At 43.6% G+C, this 22,503-nt stretch overlaps 1 long non-coding RNA gene across 1 annotated transcript; it reads right to left on the minus strand.

Annotated features, from left to right (window-relative positions):
- Nucleotides 1–2,818: 2,818 nt before the first annotated feature.
- Nucleotides 2,819–4,277, minus strand: LOC121872902. Its single transcript, XR_006090169.1, has 4 exons — nt 4,150–4,277; nt 3,720–3,861; nt 3,343–3,404; nt 2,819–3,192 (listed from the first exon to the last, which is right to left on the minus strand). It is a non-coding gene; the product is annotated as an uncharacterized LOC121872902 (long non-coding RNA).
- Nucleotides 4,278–22,503: the final 18,226 nt, after the last annotated feature.

A 22,503-nucleotide genomic window follows, 5' to 3' on the forward strand; every position in this document is an offset into this window, starting at 1 on the left:
TTCCGCGCACGCGCGTGTGAGTGTGTGTGTGTGTGTGTGTGTGGTCGGGTGAGGGGGGGGCGCCACCTGTGAAAGTCCCAGTAAACTTACGGATTTTCCCATTCCTTCTTACCCCCCCTTTCTCTCCTTCCCTCCCCCCTTCTCCTTCAACCCTTCTCCATACCCCTCTTGTTTTATGCTCCTCTGCCTATTTCCCCATTCTGAAATGTATTGGATTATTCTCTGTCTCTCTCATCGCATAATCCACGCTGGAGATTCATAACTAACGCTGCCAGTGGAATGACAACGCCATCAACACATCTTAAACGCCGTCAACACATCTTAAACGCCATCAACACATCTTAAACGCCGTCAACACATCTTAAACGCCATTAACACATCTTCAGCGCCGTCAACACATCTTCAACGGCGTCAACACATCTTCAGCGCCATTAACACATCTTCAGCGCCGTCAACACATCTTCAACGGCGTCAACACATCTTCAGCGCCGTCAACACATCTTCAGCGCCATCAACACATCTTCAACGCCTTCAACACATCTTCAGCGCCGTCAGTACATCTTCAGTGCCGTCAACACATCTTCAACGCCGTCAACGCCCTTCTCATCCCCTTATATATGCGTAAGGTTCTCCTGCGCAGCTCTCTGATTGGCTGTCGCCGCGCGCTCGTGTGTGTGTGTGTGTGTGTGTGTGTGTTATTTTCTTGGGTTGTGGTTTATTCGTTGCAACATTATATAATAAAGATGCCTGATCTACCCTCATGTCCACCCACCCAAACTAGAGGTGGCCAGGCCGAGAGAGGGTGGCCAGTGGGCCATGCATTGTTCTTGACACCACTTTAAAGCCCAGTACTGTTCTCGCTTCCACAGCTTCAGGAAGAGAGAAAGAGAGACAGAGAGAAGAAAATAAAGAATAGATGTAAAGAGAGATAAAGCAAGACCAAAAAGAGAGGAGAAAGATGGTAGTTACACTAAGAGAGAGAATCAAAAAACAGCACCAAACATGAGAGAATAAACGGGTGTCTGGTTATTTTCGGGGGCACCTGTGAAAGTCCCAGTAAACTTACGGATTTTCCCATTCCTTCTTACCCCCCCTTCTCTCCTCCCTTCCTTCCCCCCTTCTCCTTCAACCCTTCTCCATACCCCTCTTGTTTTATGCTCCTCTGCCTATTTCCCCATTCTGAAATATCGTATTGGATTTCTCTCTCTCTCTCTCTCTCTCTCTCATCGCATAATCCACGCTAGAAATGCATAACTAACGCTGCCAGTGGAATGACAACGCCGTCAACACATCTTCAACGCCATCAACACATCTTCAACGCCGTCAACACATCTTCAACGCCGTCAACACATCTTCAACGCCGTCAACACATCTTCAACGCCGTCAACGCACTCAGTACATTAAGGTAGAGATAAAAGGTCCTTATTTTTTAATCTTTTCCCAGGATCAACGTCCTCGTATACACCACAGGATCATTGTCGTCATTAATCTCGTACATATTACAAAAATGAAACCATATTTTTACTTTTCTCAGGATGAACTTCGATGTTATTCTCGTATATACTAGAAAAAAATCCAGATCCTGATAATTTCTGTCCATAGGGCGAGCGTCATTATTATTCTCGTATATACTAGAAATAATATATATTTAAATAACTTAAGGTACAATAAAACACATACATAAAACAGACATCACAAATTAAATCTAGCTTGATTGAACGAGACCTCTCCTGGTGTTCAACTCTGGTACTAACGGTGCACGACGTTCATCCTAGGAATCAAAGGCTCGACCCCTGCGTGGCGGCTCAATAAACTGGTTTTTACGAGACTCAACACTTGTTAAATTTTCCTAGTGTTTTTTGTTCTCTTCCTCCAATATCTTAAGAATCTTTGATGTTTCGTCTCGCTTGTTTGTTTGTGTGTTTCATTGTAAGGTGTTTGTTTGTGGGTTTAATTTAATGGTGTTTGTTTGAGTGGTATTGGGTCTGTTTGTTCTGGGGTTTGTTTTTGTCTGTGTTGTGTCTGTATTATGAACCATGTTTTTGACCTGACCTCCTCATTTTCGACTTCATCATATTCGTTAATAATAATAATTTATTGTCATTGCCAACATCTTCATTATCATCATTGTTATTATTAGTTATTTTTAATACAGGAGAATAGTATCTAGTTAGAGGCGGTGGGGATACAGCATACTGTATACTAAACCTTCAGTACACAAGGAGGCAACATGGCTGACACACCATTTGACCACCTTTACTCTCTCCACTTGTAAGGTTAGGTACCCATTCACAGCTGGGAGAGCTCTAGGGGCCTTGGACACAAGCATGCGACCCCTGTAATTGTTTATGCCGGATAATGTATACAAACAGACTGAGTTAATATAACGGTCATTATTATTAGTTTTTCATCATACTTAATTTATTTGTGCCTGATGGTAATTATTTTTATTGCTATTCTTTGATAATTCACCATCATAACATCATAACTTTAATATACCTCCATTAAGTGAGGCTAAGTTAGAATCGATTTAAATAACTAGGCTAGGTTACATTAGGCTTGACAAGGTTAGATTAGGTTAAGTTACACTAGGCTAGGTCTGGTTAAATTAGTAATGATACGGTTCATTTACAGTCAGTATTACAAGTATCTACAACATCACAAACCAGTAGACACACAGGGTAACATGACAGACGGTACAGTAACTCCTACGTAATGACACAACTTCCTTAATTATGAAATAGAATACAAAGACCTGTTCTATTTCTCTATATGTTATGAGACGTTTAAAAGATGGTATAGGATACATAAAGAGGAGTTTTGTTCCACTTCTTTATTGTGTTAAGAGGCATAAGTAGGATGGTGAAATAAACAATAAAATATTAACCCAAGTCAACAAAGACAAATTAACGTGTAAAATGTCAACAATTATAAAGGAAATGAATAATGTTCCGTCATTTCTTTCTTCGATCAGTCAATGGGAAAGTTTTCGTTATTCTTTTCTCTTGCCATTCCTCGCTTCTTCTCGTTATTTCTCACTTCTCATTAGCCTTAGCTTCCTTCCTCCATGTTTAGCGAGTGTTTATTGTTCTTCTTGGCTCAGTGTAGGGCTAGTTTGCACACCTTGACATACAGACAAGCGTCTTCACAACATTTCTCATGTAACGGACAGTCGTAATCTTTACTGCACTCCTGTAATAATAAAGAGTTTGTCGAGTAAAGTAGAGAGTAAGAATAATAAAAATTACGATTATAAGCACAGTCGTTAACATATTAGCAGTTATATCCAGGTAGAGTCAAGTATCAGACAGACAAGATATTCACAAAACTCTTTAGACATACCGGGACATTTTGGGAGGAGAACGGACAAACTGAGCGTATACGTGGGCATCTACCAGGATGAGCTGTGAAAAAAATTAATTCACATTAGCCATAAAGTTTACCCCAACACCGTCATCTTTTATTGGACTCTGGATAAATTTTACAAAAGAAAAAAATCTCCATTTAACGGACAACAGAGGAAGAACCATTATAACGAGGGGAAGGTCTATTAGATATGAAATCCCCTCCATCTAACGGATTATATGGAGAGTTAAGTCCGTTATGTGGAGATATCACTGTAGTCAAGACAAAGAATTACACATAACAATAACACTTAACAATAACACACTACAATAACTCGCATCTAAGTCAAGTATTAATTAAGAGTGTGTACTCACGATCACAGCAGATATAGTCCGGGGCGCCGGGGTACGGGTTTGGGTGGGGACAGAAGGCGACACAGCCAGACGGTGGTGGTGGTGGGATGATGTCAGTCAACGCCACCGCCACACACGCCACCAGCACCAGCACTCGAAGACTCTAAGGATAGATTTAGTTAAGCTAGGTTAGGCGAGACACACATGAAAGTATATTATAATGTCTAAAGGAACCATGAAACTATTCATGATTTTTTTAGTATATAACCGAAGTGAAATCAATAGTTACAGAGCTCTCTCTCTCATATATATATATATATATATATATATATATATATATATATATATATATATATATATAATGTTTTATGTATAAATTTATAGAAGTTGATTGGGTATCAGCCGAGAGATCTGTAAAGTGTAAGTAAAGAATTACACTAAAGAAACGAACCATGTTTATAGAGGTTGACAGGTAAGATGTAGCTTGTCTGAGATCTCCGCCCCAACTGCTGTCCCGCAACCACCTCACACTGTTTATATACGCCCTTCATCCCTACGTCACCCAGTGTGTGTGTGTGTGTGTGTCAGTCGGCGAATCCCAGAACCTGGCGGGAATGTTAAGCCAATCAGGGGCCAAGTTGTTGGGAAAATTGGTGATGGTTTGGTTTAGGGTTGTTTGCTTGTGCCTTGTCAAAGTGTTGAGTTACCCAACACGGAACAGAGGTGATGAGCTCTGGGAAGGTCAGTGGAGTGAAGTGGTCACAAGACTTCCTTCTCTCAGCCTGAGGGTATCGGTAAGAGAACGCTTTCATTTTTATTATTGGTTTGTTTATATTATATTTTGTTGTTATTTGCTTATATCTTATTGGTTTATGGTTCATGTTGGTGTTATGTTAATATGTCTGGTGTTATTACTGTAGGAGTTTGAAATGAAGATTTTATGTTGTTTAGTAGGACTCTACCCCACGACAAGGGCCGGGCGTGAGAGACATCATCCTCAGTGTTCTAAAATCCTTATCCTCTAAGAGACATATATCACCTGGCTTGTCAAGTCGTGGGGACTCGCGTAGGCCAATGGACTTAAGTTTTCAGGATCTCGATTCAAGGGAGACCTGAAGTTTAACCCCATTCCTTGTGTATGCTGTTCGGGGGAGCTGGGACTCCACTGTACTCGGGTCGACTTCACGCCACCATAAACTACTACTGCCAGACTCGTCGGAAGAGCTGCTATATTGTACCTGATGTTCAGGGGTTGACAGCTAATTATATTCTACTCGTAACTTGACAATAAAATTTATTTATATTTGCGTAATAATGTAAATTTTGTTTTTATGGATTTTTTTTCTTTAGCATCTCGGAATAGATTGGTCTACCATTATTAAAGATCCTGTTTGGTCTTAATTTACTATATAATGCATACTGGTTTACTTACAAGTGCACTAAAATGTTTAGATAAGAGAATGTTTTTACTGTGTTTGTAATATACTGCATTATCTATATTAATAAAACATTTTTCATAATACATTTAAAATATATTCTCTCCCTTTCTTGTTCATAAACCATTATTCATTATATAGTACTAAAACAACTTACCTTTCGACCACAGATCCTTAATCAGCGTGTCGAGGGCGACCTATGAAAGTTACTAGTGTTCCCTGAAGAATGCAGTGATGGGTAGGGAAACACTGTGTAACACTGAAGTCCGTTTATTATGGATGAGAGAAATACAAGTGGTGACTCGCGTGTGCCAAGCACGGTTCACACAGTCAGACTAAGGCTGCCTTGCCATATGGCAGCCTCGGGGCAATGTTGCCACATAACACGTGCAGTGTTGCCACGTGATAATATATATAAATGCTACTCGGCACAGTAGCTTATATACAGGGTTGCTACTCGGCACAGTAGCTTATATACAGGGTTGCTACTCGGCACAGTAGCTTATATACAGGGTTGCTACTCGGCACAGCTTATATACAGGGTTGCTACTCTGCACAGTAGCTTATATACAGGGTTGCTACTCGGCACAGTAGCTTATATACAGGGTTGCTACTCTGCACAGTAGCTTATATACAGGGTTGCTACTCTGCACAGTAGCTTATATACAGGGTTGCTACTCTGCACAGTAGCTTATATACAGGGTTGCTACTCTGCACAGTAGCTTATATACAGGGTTGCTACTCGGCACAGTAGCTTATATACAGGGTTGCTACTCTGCACAGTAGCTTATACTGTATACATAACCTACAACCTATACCGAAGTTCTGAAGAAATTAAATTTTGATCCAAAAAATCCAATTTGCTTTAAATCTCGGTTTATGTTATCGACGTACAGATTAAGGATCTGTGGTCAGAGATTGTGAAATAATGATTAAGTGTTCTCGGACCAATTGGCATAATTACCATAACTTGATTATCTAGGGTTCTATTCTTTGAGTGATTCATACACAACAGTTAAATTTTAGTAGTCAAGAGCAAGACGACGGTGTCCTGGCACCAAACAAGTGTTGACGTGTGAGAGAGCAGCGAGGCTGGTCAGTCTGGTGTGCTGAATGAGCGGCCACCAGTGGTAGTGGAGGTGGGCGGAGTATGGAGGATAACATGACACATATCCCTGGCGTCCAGACGTGTAGTTCTGGTGTGGGTGACGGTGGTTCATATTCTTCTTTGATGCTTTGCCAGATGTCACATGTCAGTTTATCAATGAAGCCTTGGAGAATGAACTGTGGAGTACAGGCTTCCAGAGACGATCATTTAAGTTGGGTGGTGAGATGACCAATAATGGCAAGTAGACATAGTCGCCGGCAATCCTATATGTCCGGTGCAGGTGTGCTGGTGCAGGTCTCTATAATGGCAGAAAAACATGTAATGACCTGGTCTATGAATTAGGCTTCTAAGAGTCCAGTGGGGCATCTGTGGTGGCAGCAGGAGTGGTATAGTTTGTGGTGGGGGCAGGTGTGGTATAGTCTGTGGTGGTGGCAAGAACGGTATAGTCTGTGGTGGCAGCAGGAGTGGTATAGTTTGTGGTGGTGGCAGGTGTGGTATAGTCTGTGGTGGTGGCAGGTGTGGTATAGTCTGAGGTGGTGGCAGGAGTAGTATAGTCTGTAGTGGCAGCAGGCGTGGTATAGTTTGTGGTGGTGGCAGGTGTGGTAGAGTCTGTAGTGGTGGCAGGAGTAGTATAGTCTGTAGTGGCAGCAGGCGTGGTATAGTCTGTGGTGGTGGCAGGCGTGGTATAGTCTGTGGTGGCAGCAGGAGTGGTATAGTCTGTAGTGGCAGCAGGGTGGTATAGTCTGTGGTGGCAGCAGGCGTGGTATAGTTGTGGTGGTGGCAGGTGTGGTATAGTCTGTGGTGGCAGCAGGCGTGGTATAGTCTGTGGTGGCAGAGGCGTGGTATAGTCTGTGGTGGCAGCAGGTGTGGTATAGTCTGTGGTGGCAGCAGGCGTGGTATAGTCTGTGTGGCAGGGAGTGGTATAGTCTGTGGTGGCAGCAAAGTGGTATAGTTGTGGTGGCAGCAGGAGTGGTATAGTCTGTGGGCAGCAGGGGTGGTATAGTTCTGGTGGCAGCAGGAGGTATAGTCTGTGGGGCAGCAGGTATAGTCTGTGGTGGCAGCAGGAGTGGTATAGTCTGTGGTGGCAGGAGGAGGTATAGTCTGTGGTGCAGCAGTGGTAGTCTGTGGCGGGGCAGAGGTATAGTCTGTGGTGGCAGCAGGAGTGGTATAGTCTGTAGTGGTGGCAGCAGGAGTGGTATAGTCTGTGGCGGCAGCAGAGTGGTATAGTCTGTGGTGGTGGCAGCAGGAGTGGTATAGTCTGTGGTGGCAGCAAGAGGCGTCTATGGTGGCAGCAAGAGTGGTATCGTCTGGTGTGGCAGCAGGAGTGGTATAGTCTGTGGTGGCAGCAGAGGGTATAGTCTGTGGCAGCAGGAGTGGTATTAGTCTGTGGTGCAAGAGTGGTATAGTCTGTGGTGGTAAGAGTGGTATAGTCTGTGCAGCAGGAGGTATAGTCTGTGGTGGCAGAGTGCAGGAGTCTGTGGTGGCAGGAGGTATAGTCTGTGGTGGCAGCAAGAGTGGTATAGTCTGTGGTGGGCAGGAGTGGTGTAGTCTGTGGTGGCAGGGGTGGGGTGGCAGTGCAGTGGTGGCAGGCAGCAGGAGAGGTATAGTCTGTGGTGGCAGCAGGAGTGGTATAGTCTGTGGTGGCAGCAGGAGTGGTATAGTCTGTGGGTGTAAGCAGGAGTGGTGGTAGTCTCGGCAGCAGGAGTGGTATAGTCTGTGGGCAGCAGGAGTGGTATAGTCTGTGTGGTGGCAGCAGGAGTGGTATGTCTGTGGTGGCGGCAAGTGGTATAGTCTGTGGGGCAGCAGGAGTGGTATAGTCTGTGTGGAAAGTGTGTCTGTATGCAGGAGTGGATAGTCTGTGGTATGCAGAAGTGGTAAGAGCTGGTGGCAGCAGGAGTGGATAGTCTGTGGTGGGCAGGAAGTCTGTGGTGGTGGCAGCAGGAGAGGTATAGTCTGTGGTGGCAGCAGGAGTGGTATAGTCTGTGGTGGCAGGAGTGGTATAGTCTGTGGTGGTGGCAGCAGGAGTGGTATAGTCTGTGGCGGGGCAGCAGGAGTGGGTATAGTCTGTGTGGTAAGCAGAGTGGTATAGTCTGTGGTGGCAGCAAGAGTGGTATATAGGCAGCAATGTCTGTGGCAGCAGAGTGGGTCTGTGGTGGCAGCAGGAGGGTATAGTCTGTGGTGGTGCAGGAGTGGTATTAGTCTGTGGTAGCAGAGTGGGTATAGTCTGTGGCAGCAGGAGTGGTATAGTCTGTGGTGGCAGCAGGAGTGGTAAGTCTGTGGTGGCAGCAGAGTGGTATAGTCTGTGGTGGCAGCAGGAGTGGTATAGTCTGTGGTGGGCAGAGTGGGTAGAGTCTGTGGTGGCAGCAGGAGGGTATAGTCTGTGGTGGCAGCAGGGTGGTAGTCTGTGGGGCAGGAGTGGTATAGTCTGTGGCAGCAGGAGAGTATAGTCTGGTGGTGGCAGCAGGAGTGGGGTATTGTGGCAGCAGAGTGGTAGATCTGGGTGCAGGAGTGGTATAGTCTGTGGTGGCAGCAGGAGTGGTATAGTCTGTGGTGGCAGCAGGAGTGCAGGAGTGGGGTCAGGCAGGAGTGGTGATAGTCTGTGGTGGCAGCAGGAGTGATAGTCTGTGTGGCAGCAGAGTGGTATAGTCTGTGGGGTGGTGGTGTGGTGCAGCAGGTGTGTATAGTCTGTGGTGGCAGCAGCAGTGGGTGAGTCTGTTGGTGGTGCGAGCACAGGGTATAGTCTGTGGTGGTGGCAGCAGGAGTGATAGTCTGCAGCAGAGTGGTATAGTCTGGTGGTGGCAGCAGAGTGGTATAGTCTGTGGTGGTGCAGGAGGTATAGTCTGGTGGTTGCAGCAGATAGTCTGGGCAGCAGGAGTATAGTCTGTGGTGGCAGCAGAGGTATAATCTGGGCAGCAGAAGTGGTACTGTAAGAGTGGTAGTCTGTAGGGTGGCAGCAGCAATGGTATAGTCTGTGTGGTGGCAGCAGGAGTGGCAGTCTGTGGTGGCAGCAGAGTGGTATAGTCTGTGATGGTAGCAGGAGTGGTATAGTCTGGGTGGTGGGGCAGCAGCAGTGGTATAGTCTGTGGTGGTGGCAGCAGGAGTGGTATAGTCTGTGGTGGCAGAGGAGTGGAATAGTCTGTGGTGGTGGCAGCAGGAGTGGTATTCTGAAGTCGGTGGTGTGCAGCAGGAGGTATAGTGTGGTGACAGCAGGAGTAGTATAGTCTGTGGCAGCAGAAGTGGTATAGTCTGTGGTGGCAGCAGGAGTGGTATAGTCTTTGGTGACAGCAGGAGTGGTATAGTCTATGGTGGGCAGCAGGAGTGGTATAGTCTGTGGTGGTGGCAGCAGGAGTGGTATAGTTTGTGGCAGCAGGAGTGGTATAGTTTGTGGCGGCAGCAGGAGTGGTATAGTTGTGGCGGCCTTCACCGGGGCTCCTTTGAACTCCTCAACACACCCAATTACACCGGACGCTCCCTGCCCAGGTCTGTATAGACGCCCTCCGGTTTGTCCTCAATCCTTTTCCAAGGAGTGGCAGGCCAAGACAGAGGATTGGATCGCCGAGCCGCCGAACGGTGTCAACGTCGTCGCCCGCTACAACGACCACGCCCGTCCTCTCCCCAGGTGGAGTGTCGGTACCCAAGTCCGGTCCAGGACCCGACCTCCCTACGTTGGGGACAAAGTGGTAGTCATGGGTCTCGGCAAGTCACGGGACTACCAGGTGCGGTTACCCAGTGGTCGTGTGGGAAAACCGCCGTTTTCTCCGCCCGTAACACCTTCCGCTCGTCACCAGTGCTGAGTCCCATTTCCCTCCGTGATCAAGACCTCGACGCTCATAACGGATCCACAGAAAGCAAAACAATAGGGGATATAGTCCGAGTTAGGTTGTGACTACGACAGTGGACGTAGCTGGCTGACGGATATAGTTCTCTGCACACCACGAATCTGACCAGACATAAATCGCTCTGTGTTGCTCACGTCAGCAGTCTCATCAGCCCAAGAAAGGTGTGTGTGAAGGTACTAGACATAATAACCAATTAAAACCTTGATAGCCTTACATGATCCCGAGACGTATATTAAGGCGGTGTTGGTGGTTAGGTTAGGTTAGGTTAGTTTAGGTTAGGTTAGGTTAAGGTAGGTTATGTGTGGTGAATTGATAAATAAAAAATACTCATATTTCGACCATTTTGTTACATATTACATTAAAATAAATATGGAAGGCGACAATGAATACGACACTGATATGGACCTAAATAAAGTGATATAGGCCTATGTTAATACTGTAAGCCTAAGTTAATAATGCAAGCCTAAGTTAATAATGTAGGCCTATGTTAATAATGTAGGCCTAAAATAATATTGTAGGCTCAAGTTAATACTGTAGGCCTAATTTAATACTGTAGGCCTAATTTAATACCGTAGGCCTAAGTTAATAATGTAGGCCTATGTTAATAATGAAGGCCAAACTTAATACTGTAGGCTCATTGTAGGCCTAATCTAATACTGTAGGCCAAAGTTAATACTGTAGGCCTAACTTAATATTGAAGGACTATACTGTAGGCCTAAGTTAATACTGTAGGCCCAACTTAATACTTTAGGCCCAACTTAATACTGTATGGGACTGCGTGTTGTCCTCACTCTGAACTCCCCAACACTAGGAAAACTTTACGTGTCACTAACTGGAGCGACGGCTCTCTGTCTCTCTCTCCACTAGATTAAGTGAATTTTCAGTGAAGGAGACAATAAATCAACCTAACTTAACCCAACCGAGTCATCGTTCTCAAGGGGTTGTCATCGTTCTTAAGGGGTCAAGTCATCGTTCTGGGGTTGTCATCGTTCTCAAGATGTTGTCATCGTTCTCTGGCGTTGGGTTATCGTTCTTAAGGGGTTGTCATCGTTCTCAAGATGTTGTCATCGTTCCCTGGGGTTAAGTCATCTTCTTGGGCGTCATCGTTCTCAAGATGTTAAGTCATCGTTCTCAAGATGTTAAGACATCGTTCGCAGGATGTTGTCATCGTTCCTGGCGTTGTCCATCGTTCCTGGCGTTGTCATCGTTCCTGGGCGTTGCTCATCGTTCCAAGGTTGTCATCATTCTCTGGCGGGTCATCGTTCTCAAAGGTTGTCATCGTCCTGGGGTTGTCATCGTCTTGGCGGCGTCATCGTTCTCAAGGGTTGTCATCGTCTGGCGTGTTTCATCATTCCGGGCGTTGTCATCGTTCTCAGGGTTGTCATCGTTCTCGCGTTGTCATCGTTCCGCGGTTTCGTCATCGTTCCCGGGCGTTGCATCATTCCGCTGTTGTCATCGTCTCAAAGGGTTGTCATCGTCTCGCGTTGTCATCGTTCCTGGCGTTGTCATCGCTCAAGGGTAATTCATCGTTCCCAAAGGGTTGTCGTTCTCGCGTTGTCATCATCGTTCTCGGGCGTTGTCATCGTTCCGGGGTTGTCATCGTTCCCAAGGGTTGTCATCGTTCTCAGCAATAATCCATCGTTCTCAAGGGTTGTCATCGTTCTCAGGGGTTGTCATCGTCTCAAGGGTTGTCGTTCGCGTTAATCATCGTTCCAAAGGGTTGTCATCGTACCCTGGGGTTGTCATCGTTCCTGCGGGTTGATTCATCGTTCTCAGGGTTGTCATCGTTCTCTGGGTTGTCATCGTTCTCTGGGCGTTGTCATCGTTCCTCAAGGGGTGTCATCGTCTGCGTTGTCATCGTTCTGCAGGTTAGGCCATCGTTCTCAAAGGTTGCTTCATCGTTCTCAGGGTTAAGGAGCATTCTCAAAGGGCTGTCATCGTTCTCAAAGAGTTATCATCGTTTAAGGGTGTCATCGTTCTGGGTTGGTCATCGTTCTCGAATAAGTGTTAAGCATTCTCAAAGGGTTGTCATCGTTCTCAAAGAGTCAAATGTTTTCAAGGGGTTGTCATCGTTCTTAAGGGGTTGTCGTTCTCGAAGGGTTAAGGAGCATTCTCAAAGGGCTGTCATCGTTCTCAAAGAGTTGTCATCGTTTTCGGGGTTGTCATCGTTCTGGAAGTTGTCATCGTTCTCGAAGGGTTAAGTGAGCATTCTCAAGGGCTGTCATCGTTCTCAAAGAGTTGTCATCGTTTTCGCGTTAAGTCATCGTTCTTAAGGGTTGTCATCGTTCTCGAAGGTTAAGTGAGCCTCAAAGGGCTAAGTCATCGTTCTCAATAAGTTATCATCGTTCTTAAGGGGTTGTCATCGTTCTCAAAGGGCTAAGTCATCATTCCTCAAAGAGTTAAGTCATCGTTCTAAGGGTAAGTCATCGTTCTAAGGGGTTGTCATCGTTCTCAAAGGCTGTCATCATTCTCAAAGAGTTGTCATCGTCTGGGGTTGTCATCGTTCTGGCGTTGTCATCGTTCTCAGGGCTGTCATCATTCTCAAAGAGTTGTCATCGTTCTCTCAAGGTTGTCATCGTTCTTAAGTTGTCATCGTTCTCAAAGGGCTGTCATCATTCTCAAAGAGTTGTCATCGTTTCGGGGTTGTCATCGTTCTATAAGGGTCATCTCTCGAAGGGTTGGAGAGCATTCTCAAAGGGCTAAGTCATCGTTCTCAGAGTTGTCATCGTTTTCTAAGGGTTGTCATCGTTCTTAAGGAGTTGTCATCGTTCTCGAAGGCCAAGTGGAGCATTCTCGGGCTGTCATCGTCTCAAGGGGTTAAGTCATCGTTCTGGGGTTGTCATCGTTCTCAAAGGGCTAGTCATCATTCTCAAAGAGTTGTCATCGTTCTCAAGGGGTTAATTCATCGTTCTTAAGGGGTTGTCATCGTTCTCAAAGGGCTAGTCATCATTCTCAAAGAGTTGTCATCGTTCTCGGGTTAAATCATCGTTCTGGGGTTGTCATCGTTCTCAAAGGGCTGCTCATCATTCTCAAAGAGTTGTCATCGTTCTCAAGGGTTGTCATCGTTCTAAGGGTTGTCATCGTTCTCAAAGGGCTGTCATCATTCTCAAAGAGTTGTCATCGTTTTCAAGGGTTGTCATCGTTCTGGGGTTGTCATCGTTCTCGAAGGGTTAGTGAGCATCAAAGGGCTAAGTCATCGTTCTCAAAGAGTTGTCATCGTTCTGGGGTTGTCATCGTTCTAAGGGGTGTCATCGTTCTCAAAGGCTGTCATCATTCTCAAGATGCTAAGTCATCTTCTTTGATGTTGTCATCGTTCGGGCGTTGTCATCGTTCTCAAGGCTGTCATCGTTCTCAAGGTTGTCATCGTTCTTATATGGTCATCGTTCTCAAAGGGCTAAGTCATCGTTCTCAAGATGCTGTCATCTCTTTGATGTTGTCATCGTTCCCGAGCGTTGTCATCGTTCCAGGGGTTGTCATCGTTCTCAAGGGGTTGTCATCGTTCCGGGTTGTCATCGTTCTCAAAGGGTTGTCATCGTTCCAGGGTTGTCATCGTTCCAAGGGTTGTCATCGTTCCTCAAGGGGTTGTCATCGTTCTTGGGGTTGTCATCGTTCTCAGGGCTGTCATCATTCCAAGATGCTAAGTCATCGTTTTCAAGATGCTGTCATCTTTCTTTGATGTTGTCATCGTCTGGGTTACCATGTTCTGGGGTTGTCATCGTTCCTAGGGTTGTCATCGTCTCGGGTTGTCATCGTTCCCGCGTTGTCATCGTTCCTGGGGTTGTCATCGTTCTCAGGGTTGTCATCGTCTTGCGTTGTCATCGTTCCTGGCAAGGTGTCTGCGTTTCAATGTCCGGTTGTCATCGTTCTCAAGGGGTTAAGTCATCGTTCTCAAAGGGTTAAGTCATCGTTCTCAAAGGGTTAAGTCATCGTTCTGGAGGGGTTAAGTCATCGTTCTCAAGGGGTTAAGTCATCGTTCTCAAAGGGTTAAGTCATCGTTCTGGAGGGGTTAAGTCATCGTTCTGGAGGGGTTAAGTCATCGTTCTGGAGGGGTTAAGGGACTACTACTATTACAACCACCACCATATTAACGTCAGGAGAATCGTGTTTTTTAGACGGTGAACGTGTCATGTCCCACAAAAGCCAAAGTCCCCAGTTAAAAATTACGCCCCTCGTCCAACCTGCGGGGTAAGTTTGTTTAGGCCGACGTGACCTGCACCGCTCAAGGAGGAGCTTGCTCGGAGTACACTTGGTGAAAGCCGAACTAAACCCGGGTCACAGGCGAGAGGACTTAACCAACCGACCATGGAGCTGGTCTTGTCTTTAGGCTGTACAGTACTCCAGTTTCTTCCTGTAATAAAAACTAACCTAACTTGACTTAAACCCCTAGTTGAATTACATTAACTAAACCTCCAGATAAATATAACACGTGTCTAATCTTCAAGAAATCCCAAGTTTGGCGTTAAAAAATAAATAACAATATAGAAAGCCAGTGGCCGGCAGTTGAAGTTCCCAGAATTACTTGGGGGCGTGGAACACCTTGACGGAGAGGTCAAGGGAGTGAAATAGTTTTGAGGACGCTACTCCCGGGAAGAGTAAGTGGAATCATAACACTTGAGGTGTGACTGGGTGAGTGACTCTTAGCCTTCTGTTCCTCCCCACCTCATCCCCACCTCGATAATCCCCCTCCCCTCACCTCGATAGCCCCCCTCCCCTACCTCGATAATCCCCCATCCCTACCTCTATAATCCTTCTCCCCTACCTCCATAATCCCCCTCCCCTACCTCCAGGTGGGGGATGGGGGTGTTCAGATTGGAGAGGGGTGTTCAGGAGGGGGGAAGGGGGACTAGAAATACCCTCCAGATATAACTTTACAAGCCCCCAGTTAACAAGAGTTGCAGCAGCCATACGAGTGATAAATGTACATAGACAGAACAGGTATGCAAACAATGTACAAATATGAAACTTTACACACAAACTAAACTGCCAAGGCCACCACACCTAATTCCATACCGATAGGCAAAGTAGGAAAGGAGGCGGAGTAACAATCTATGTCAGGGATAATCTGAAGTGTGAAATAAATATGGAAATAAAAACTGAGCGGAATACAGAAACAATTTGGATAGAATTAATCGATGCTAGGGAAGAAATAATCACAGGAGTAATATATAGACCTCCTAATCTTGATAGAGTTAATGAGCGACTTATTTTGGATGAAATGTGCAGGGCTTCCATACACAGCAAAGTCTATTTAGTAGGCGACTTTAACTTTAGCCAAATAGATTGGATTGACCTTACGGGTAACTCAGAATCAGAGGATTTTCTTGAAACAATCCAGGACTGTTTCCTTAGCCAACATATAACCGAACCCACCCGGGGTAATAATATACTCGATTTAGTTCTGTCAAACAGAGAAAACCCCATTAGTAATGTCGAGGTAGGGAACGAACCTGCTAACAGCAATCATAAAGAAATATGATTTCAATTAGAATTTCAGGGCAGCCTCAAGGAAAATTCCACTAAACTCCCAGATTTCAGAAGGGCCAACTTCCATAGTTTGAAGAGGCGGCTGAGAGAAGGGGTATCATGCTTAGGGGTGAATTACATGACCTCAAAAATGTACCTGGAGACCTGACGGTTGAGGATGACCTGATCACGAGATCTGAGGTTGACGAGTTCCACAACACTTTAAATAATGAGTTACTTAATACATAAAGGCAGAACATACCATACAGAAAACTCAGATCAAACAAAAATGACCCTAAATGGATAAATAATTATTTAAAGAATATTATTGGACAAAGGAAGGCAATAGGTAGGAGAATAAATCGTGGTGAAGTTATTGGCCAGTGGGTTTAAGACCGAGATAAGAAAAGCAAAGAGGAATAATGAACTGAAGGTAGCAAGGGAGGCGAAGTCAAATCCCAAGGGATTCTATAAAATGTATAAAACTAAAACACGAGAAAAGATTGGACCAATACAGTCAGATACCGGCGAGCTAACTGGTAACGACGGATAAATAAGCAATAATCTGATTAAATATTTTTCAACAGTTTTCATCACCGAAAATTTAAACATGATACCCGAGGCACCGACTCTATACAGAGATAGTGAAGAAAATAAATTAAGCGAGATAGCAGTGACTAGTAACGATGTTAGTAAGCAAATAGACAAACTAAAGCCTAATGAGTCACCAGGTCCCGATGAGATATTTGCCAGAGTATTAAAGGAATGTAAGGAAGAGCTTAGTACGCCCTTAGCAAAGTTGTTTAACATGTCCTTAAAAACAGGTGTAGTACCAGAATCCTGGAGGATAGCAAACGAATACCGATTTTCAAGAAGGGAGTTAGATCACTATCCTCTAACTATCGTCCAATCAGTCTAACATCAATTGTAGGCAAATTACTGGAAGCAATCATTTCAAACTCTATTCGAAATCACCTGGAGAAGCACAAGTTGATCAATGATTCCCAACATGGCTTCACAAGGGGGCGTTCATGTCTAACTAATCTATTAACATTCTTTTCATCTGTTTTCGAATCAGTGGACGAGGGGCACAATTATGATATGGTATATCTCGACTTTAATAAAGCCTTTGACAGTGTCCCCCTTCGAAAGACTAATAAGAAAAGTGGAGGCTCATGGCATTAAAGGAGATATTCTAAAATGGATTAGGGCGTGGTTGCAGGACAGGAAACAGCGAGTGAGCATTAACGGCACTAAATCCGATTGGAGCTACGTCACTAGTGGAGTTCCCCAATGCTCAGTACTTGGACCATTATTATTTATTATATACATAAACGACATAGATATCAGCGTAGACAGCAACATAAGTAAATTTGCTGATGACACTAAAATAGGGCGTGTAATTAATCTGACGAGGACTCTGCAAAACAACAGGAAGATCTAAAAAAAATTTGGACTGGTCTGAAAAATGGCAGATGAAATTCAATGTGGACAAATCTAAAGTACTCAGTATAGGAGATGTAAACAGGGAAACCAGTTACCAGATGAACAAGGATGTTATTGAGAAATCCGACTGCGATAAAGATTTAGGAGTAATGATAAGTAGGAATCTTAAACCAAGTAAACAATGTGTATTTGCTCGAAACAAAGCTAATAAAGTAATTGGGTCCATACAAAGTAGTGTTAGTTACAAGACTAGCGAGGTCATCCTAAAACTATATCTTGCTCTTGTGAGACCTCACTTGGATTACTCAATTCAGTTCTGGTCACAGTATTACAGAATGGATATAGAATCCTTGGAAAGAATTCAGAGGAGAATGACAAGACTAATCCCGGGCATTAGGAACCTTGAGTACAGAGACAGGTTAAAGCATCTTAATTTGCACTCCCTCGAGAGACGTAGAGTGAGGGGCGATATGATAGAGGTGTGTAAATGGAAGTCAGGGCTAAACAAAGGGGACATTACAGAGGTACTCAAACTATCCAACCAGGAGCGAACTCGTAACAATGGTTTTAGATTAGACAAATTTAGATTTAGGCGCGAAATAGGTCAATATTGGTTTGGAAATAGCGTAGTGGACGAGTGGAACAAGTTGCCAAATATCATCACTAACTCGAAGACGCTGGATAGCTTCAAACATAGGTTGGGTGGATATATGAGCGATAGGGGTTGGGTGTAAATGGGACTGCCCAGTATGGGCCATTAGGCCCGCTGCAGTTTCCTACATTCTTATGTTCTTAGAAGACCAGATCTCACCTGTAAAACAAAAAAATAATTGTTTCTTCAAAATATAATTCACTTAAACTACAGATCCTCCAACCTTGGGGCAAAGTACCTTAGCAGGAGAAGAATGAAGGAAGAGGACTAGAGGAGGAGGGGGGGGGGAGATTTACGACACTTCAACCATAAACAAACACATCTGATGGCTCCATATTTAACCTTTCTTCACGGTAGAGGAGAGACGGCTAGATCAGAGTCAGGTGTGGTAGAAAAACAACTTGATAACTCGTTGACACCTTATCAGACTTTGTTTCCCCGTCAGGTTAGATTTAATAGGAAAACAAACCCTAAAATAAGCCTGACCTAGAGATGATAATGGCTCACGCTCTTGAAATAAACAGGAAACTCACCTCTCTCTCTCTCTCTCTCTCTCTCTCTCTCTCTCTATAAAGGATATTACGGTGTAAGAAGGGTGGGGGGAGGGGGGAGCAAAATTTGACCCTTCAGTACGTCAGGTCACCTGGGATAGAATAGATTAACCTAATCGTGTTTTGAGGAGGTGGGAGGCCAGGTGTCATCTATCATAGGCGGACAGGTATACAGTATTCAGCTCAACCGTAACAACAAGGTGTATCGTGGCCAGTTGTGGGAAGGTTAGTGTTGGGTACGTTGTCACCTGAAGATTAGACACCCTTATTATTTCCCTTGAAGAGTAACTAACCTAACCTAACCTAACCTAACCTAATCCCCCCTGGTAGGATTAAAGTGGTTAATCTTCAGGTGAAATAAGAAGAGGTGACTAAAGTTCAGGTGAATTTTCCAGGATTCAGCAAATTACACACATACACACACACACACATGTCTTTAAACACTTTTATTTTATGGAGAAAGAGGGAGAATAAAAAGGCTAATAATTCTGAAATTAAAGAAGGGATGAAAAAGATATATGAAGAGACAAAGCTGAACTGACTGAAGGGCGAGGGGGGACTGACTCGAGGATGAGGAGTGGATGTGGTGTGAGGAGGGGGGCATGGGGTGAGGAGGGGGGGCATGGGGTGAGGAGGGTGCATGGGGTGAGGAGGGGGGCTGAGGAGAGGACATGGGTTCGAACAGTGTTGTTGTTAGGGGGAGGTGTTGCCATTTTTCATGACCCTGACTTATCGTGTCCTTTAACTGATCTCTGGCATATATATATAAACAATGTATTAATTGTGTTCCAAGTGTGTTATATGAGACGTGTTTACCTTCATTCACCTGTAATATGGGTGTTGGTGTACAGGTGCCTCAGGTACACCTGTTGAAACGTAAAGAAAAAGTGATTCATATGTATTAACACCAATGACCCGACAACAATACTAATAACAACAATAATAACAACAACAATAATAACAACAACAATAATAATAACAATAATAACAACAACAATAATAACAACAACAATAATAATAACAATAATAACAACAATAATAATGATAACAGCAATAATAATGAAAACAGTAATAATAACAACACCAACAACACAATAATAACACCGCCACCGACAACAGCACCAGTATTGCCTAACTAAAAGATCTACACTGTGTAAACTGGAACTAAACCCACCTCTGAAGGATTAACTTAATACCGTATTACATAACAGAGAAAATCACAATCAAATAAAAAATTATACACTTAAAAAATGCAACACAATAATAGAACACAGGACAGATGAGTATAAAATGGTATATATAAATAGTCTGTAACCTGAATTATATGTTTATTATACAGTTTTTACCATCCCTGTTAGGTGACTCCATTACACGCGGTTCCTGGATTTTTTTTTGTTTTAGTTTTGTTTTGAGTCATGGTTGAAATTTTCCTAGTGTGCAGGTGATCATAGTGTGGGGAAAGCCAAGGGGTGTGTGTGCAGGCAGGTGAAAATTTACTTGCCTGATATTCTGTTGTAATATGAGACCAAGGTTATCAAACTGAAGGTTCCAGGAGTGATTTTTTTTCAGTTCAATTGAGGATGAAAAAAACTTGCTGGACACTGAGTTATGACGGGCATTTGGTGTCGAAATCGGCAAACGACGACTCTTTGTGACATTCTGAAGTAAAGGCCTGTAGTTCTTATTTCACCTTAACATTAATCACCCTAACGCTAACGCCATATTAACCTAACCTAACGTTAACCTAACGTTAACCCAACCTAACCTAACGTTCACCTAACCTAACCTAACCTAATCAAAGTAAACAGGAATTTTCGTCTTCCGGACGAACCTATGAATTCAAGTCTTGAGTCACTTGTGGTCGGCCTGGCAGAATGCAGAGGCAACACTCCACTAGTCTCGACCGGTTCTTGTGGGCGTTCTTAAGCTTTACAGGACTTCCCAACTGACCTTCAATCTCACCACACACGCCCACAAGCGAGGTTTTTGTCTTTACCGTGTAGCAAGAACGATGATTATATTGAAATGTCTTCCTGTTGTCCTTTGATTCGAGCAGAACCTACTCTCTCTCTCTCTCTCTCTCTCTCATATGTCTCTCTCTCTCTCTCTCTCTCTCTCTCTAATCTTTGTCCCTATATATATATATTTTAACCATAAATATACAGAAAAGTTGTGTCATGATTTTTGAAGCGTAGCAATAACAGTATAACAAGTTTTGATAGTTATATACAGTACTGACACACACAATGTTAATACCGTACTTGTATTCATATATTTATAACCCATACCATCTACTTCTACACCATTTAATCTACTACCACCCATACGATCTACTACCCCCCCATCTACCACCATACGATCTACCACCATACGATCTACTACCCCCCATCTACCACCCGTACCATCTACCACCATACGATCTACTACCCCCCATCTACCACCCGTACCATCTACCACCATACGATCTACTACCCCCCATCTACCACCCATACCATCTACCACCAAATTACATTACCTAAATTTCATACTTCTTTTGATAGTCATAAGTATCAAGTGTAGTACAGGGAATAAAACTAAGTACTGTATTAATACACATCATTCATTATACAGTTCTTCATTCATAGTTTATTGAATATTATACATAGGAAGATTATATACTGTATTTATTATAGATATATTAATACATGTTGAGGAAGTGAGTCAATACTTCATTATGTTGAAGCGTCTTGAAAGTGATCAGAGTGTGCCGGCGAGCCACTCTTCCCCCGAGTTCACCTTACACTTGTTGTGGTTAGGAAGTAGTGATGATGATGATGATGATGATAATGATGAAGATAGTTGTGATGATGATGATGATGATTGCCCGGTGAGGTGGGTGAATAAGTGAGAGACAGACAAACAGACACTACAAAAGTAAGATAGATTAATGTGTGTAAATAAAGTGGGAGGGAGATTAAAAAAAAATGAAACGTAGTAAAACCATAATAACCTCAAGGCTTCCATCATGCAAGAATATAAATTCGTCCAGTTTTTCAATCGTAATTTCTTTCAATAAATGCCACCCCTACCTAAAGCAACTGCCAGCTTAAACTATTCAATAAGGATTAAGCTGTGATTGTGATGTGGAGTAGTATTAAGCTTTAGGCGTATAACATGGCATGATACAAATTAAATTCTCTTATACATGTTGAAAATTCACACGGGTTCAATCACAAAAACAGAGAGCCAATGGGAAAGCATGAAGAATTATAGATAAATCGCGTTTCCTGTGAAAATAAATCGCGCTACCCCGTCAAAATAAATCGAATTCCCAAGTCATAATAAATAGCGTTTCCCGTAAAAATAAATCCCGCTCTTTCTTAAAGACAGCAACCCTCTAGCGCAGGACTTCCCAATAGACTCCTAAAGGGTTCATGTCCTCAATTATTCAGGGCGCCCGTAACCGTCCTTCCGACACGCATAACGTTAACTTCTCGGAAAGGTATTACGTCGTCCTGAATAGAAAATACAGGGTGAGCATAAAGTCTTTCCCTGATTATGAAAAATCATATCTCGAAGACTATTCTAGATAGAAACATGAATGTTGTAACATTGTGTAGACGAATTCATAGATTTGTTTTCATGCATATTTTAAGCTGCAAAAAACTGTATGTTTGTACCTAGCATATGTTTTGTGCAAAAAATGTTTGTAATCAGGGAAAGACTTTATACTCACCCTGTATAACTATTTGAATATATATATATATATATATATATATATATATATATATATATATATATATATATATATATATATATATATATAATAAATTTCGGCCAGATTAGAATAGAGTTTGGTGATGATAAGGGTATGTCTCTCAGTCCAATGTACAATGTCGTCGTCTCAGTCAGTTTACCGCTTCAGGAAGAACCAGGATGCAGCTTCGTCCGTTCCTGTTTGCTCGCCTGGGTCACACAGCAACGTTTCTATTCTGTTTTACAATAATAATAATAATAATAATAATAATGATAATAATAATAATAATAATAATAATAATAATAATAATAATAAAAGCTTAAGTGGTTGCCCCTTGTACAATGAGGATACCCGGCCCAAGGGCCACCTAGGCGTGAATTTGTTTAAGTTGTAGATGCTGTCCCCAACACAACAACCACACCCTAAGGTAACGAGCTGCATGACCCAGTGTTTAAGGTGTAGAAGCTGTCCCCAACACAACAACCACACCCTGAGTTAACGAGCTGCATGACCCAGTGTTTAAGGTGTAGAAGCTGTCACCAACACAACAACCACCCTGAGTTAACGAGCTGCA

The sequence above is a fragment of the Homarus americanus genome, unplaced genomic scaffold (genome assembly GCF_018991925.1).
Source record: "Homarus americanus isolate GMGI-L3 unplaced genomic scaffold, GMGI_Hamer_2.0 scaffold11022, whole genome shotgun sequence".
Lineage (NCBI taxonomy): Eukaryota > Metazoa > Arthropoda > Malacostraca > Decapoda > Nephropidae > Homarus > Homarus americanus.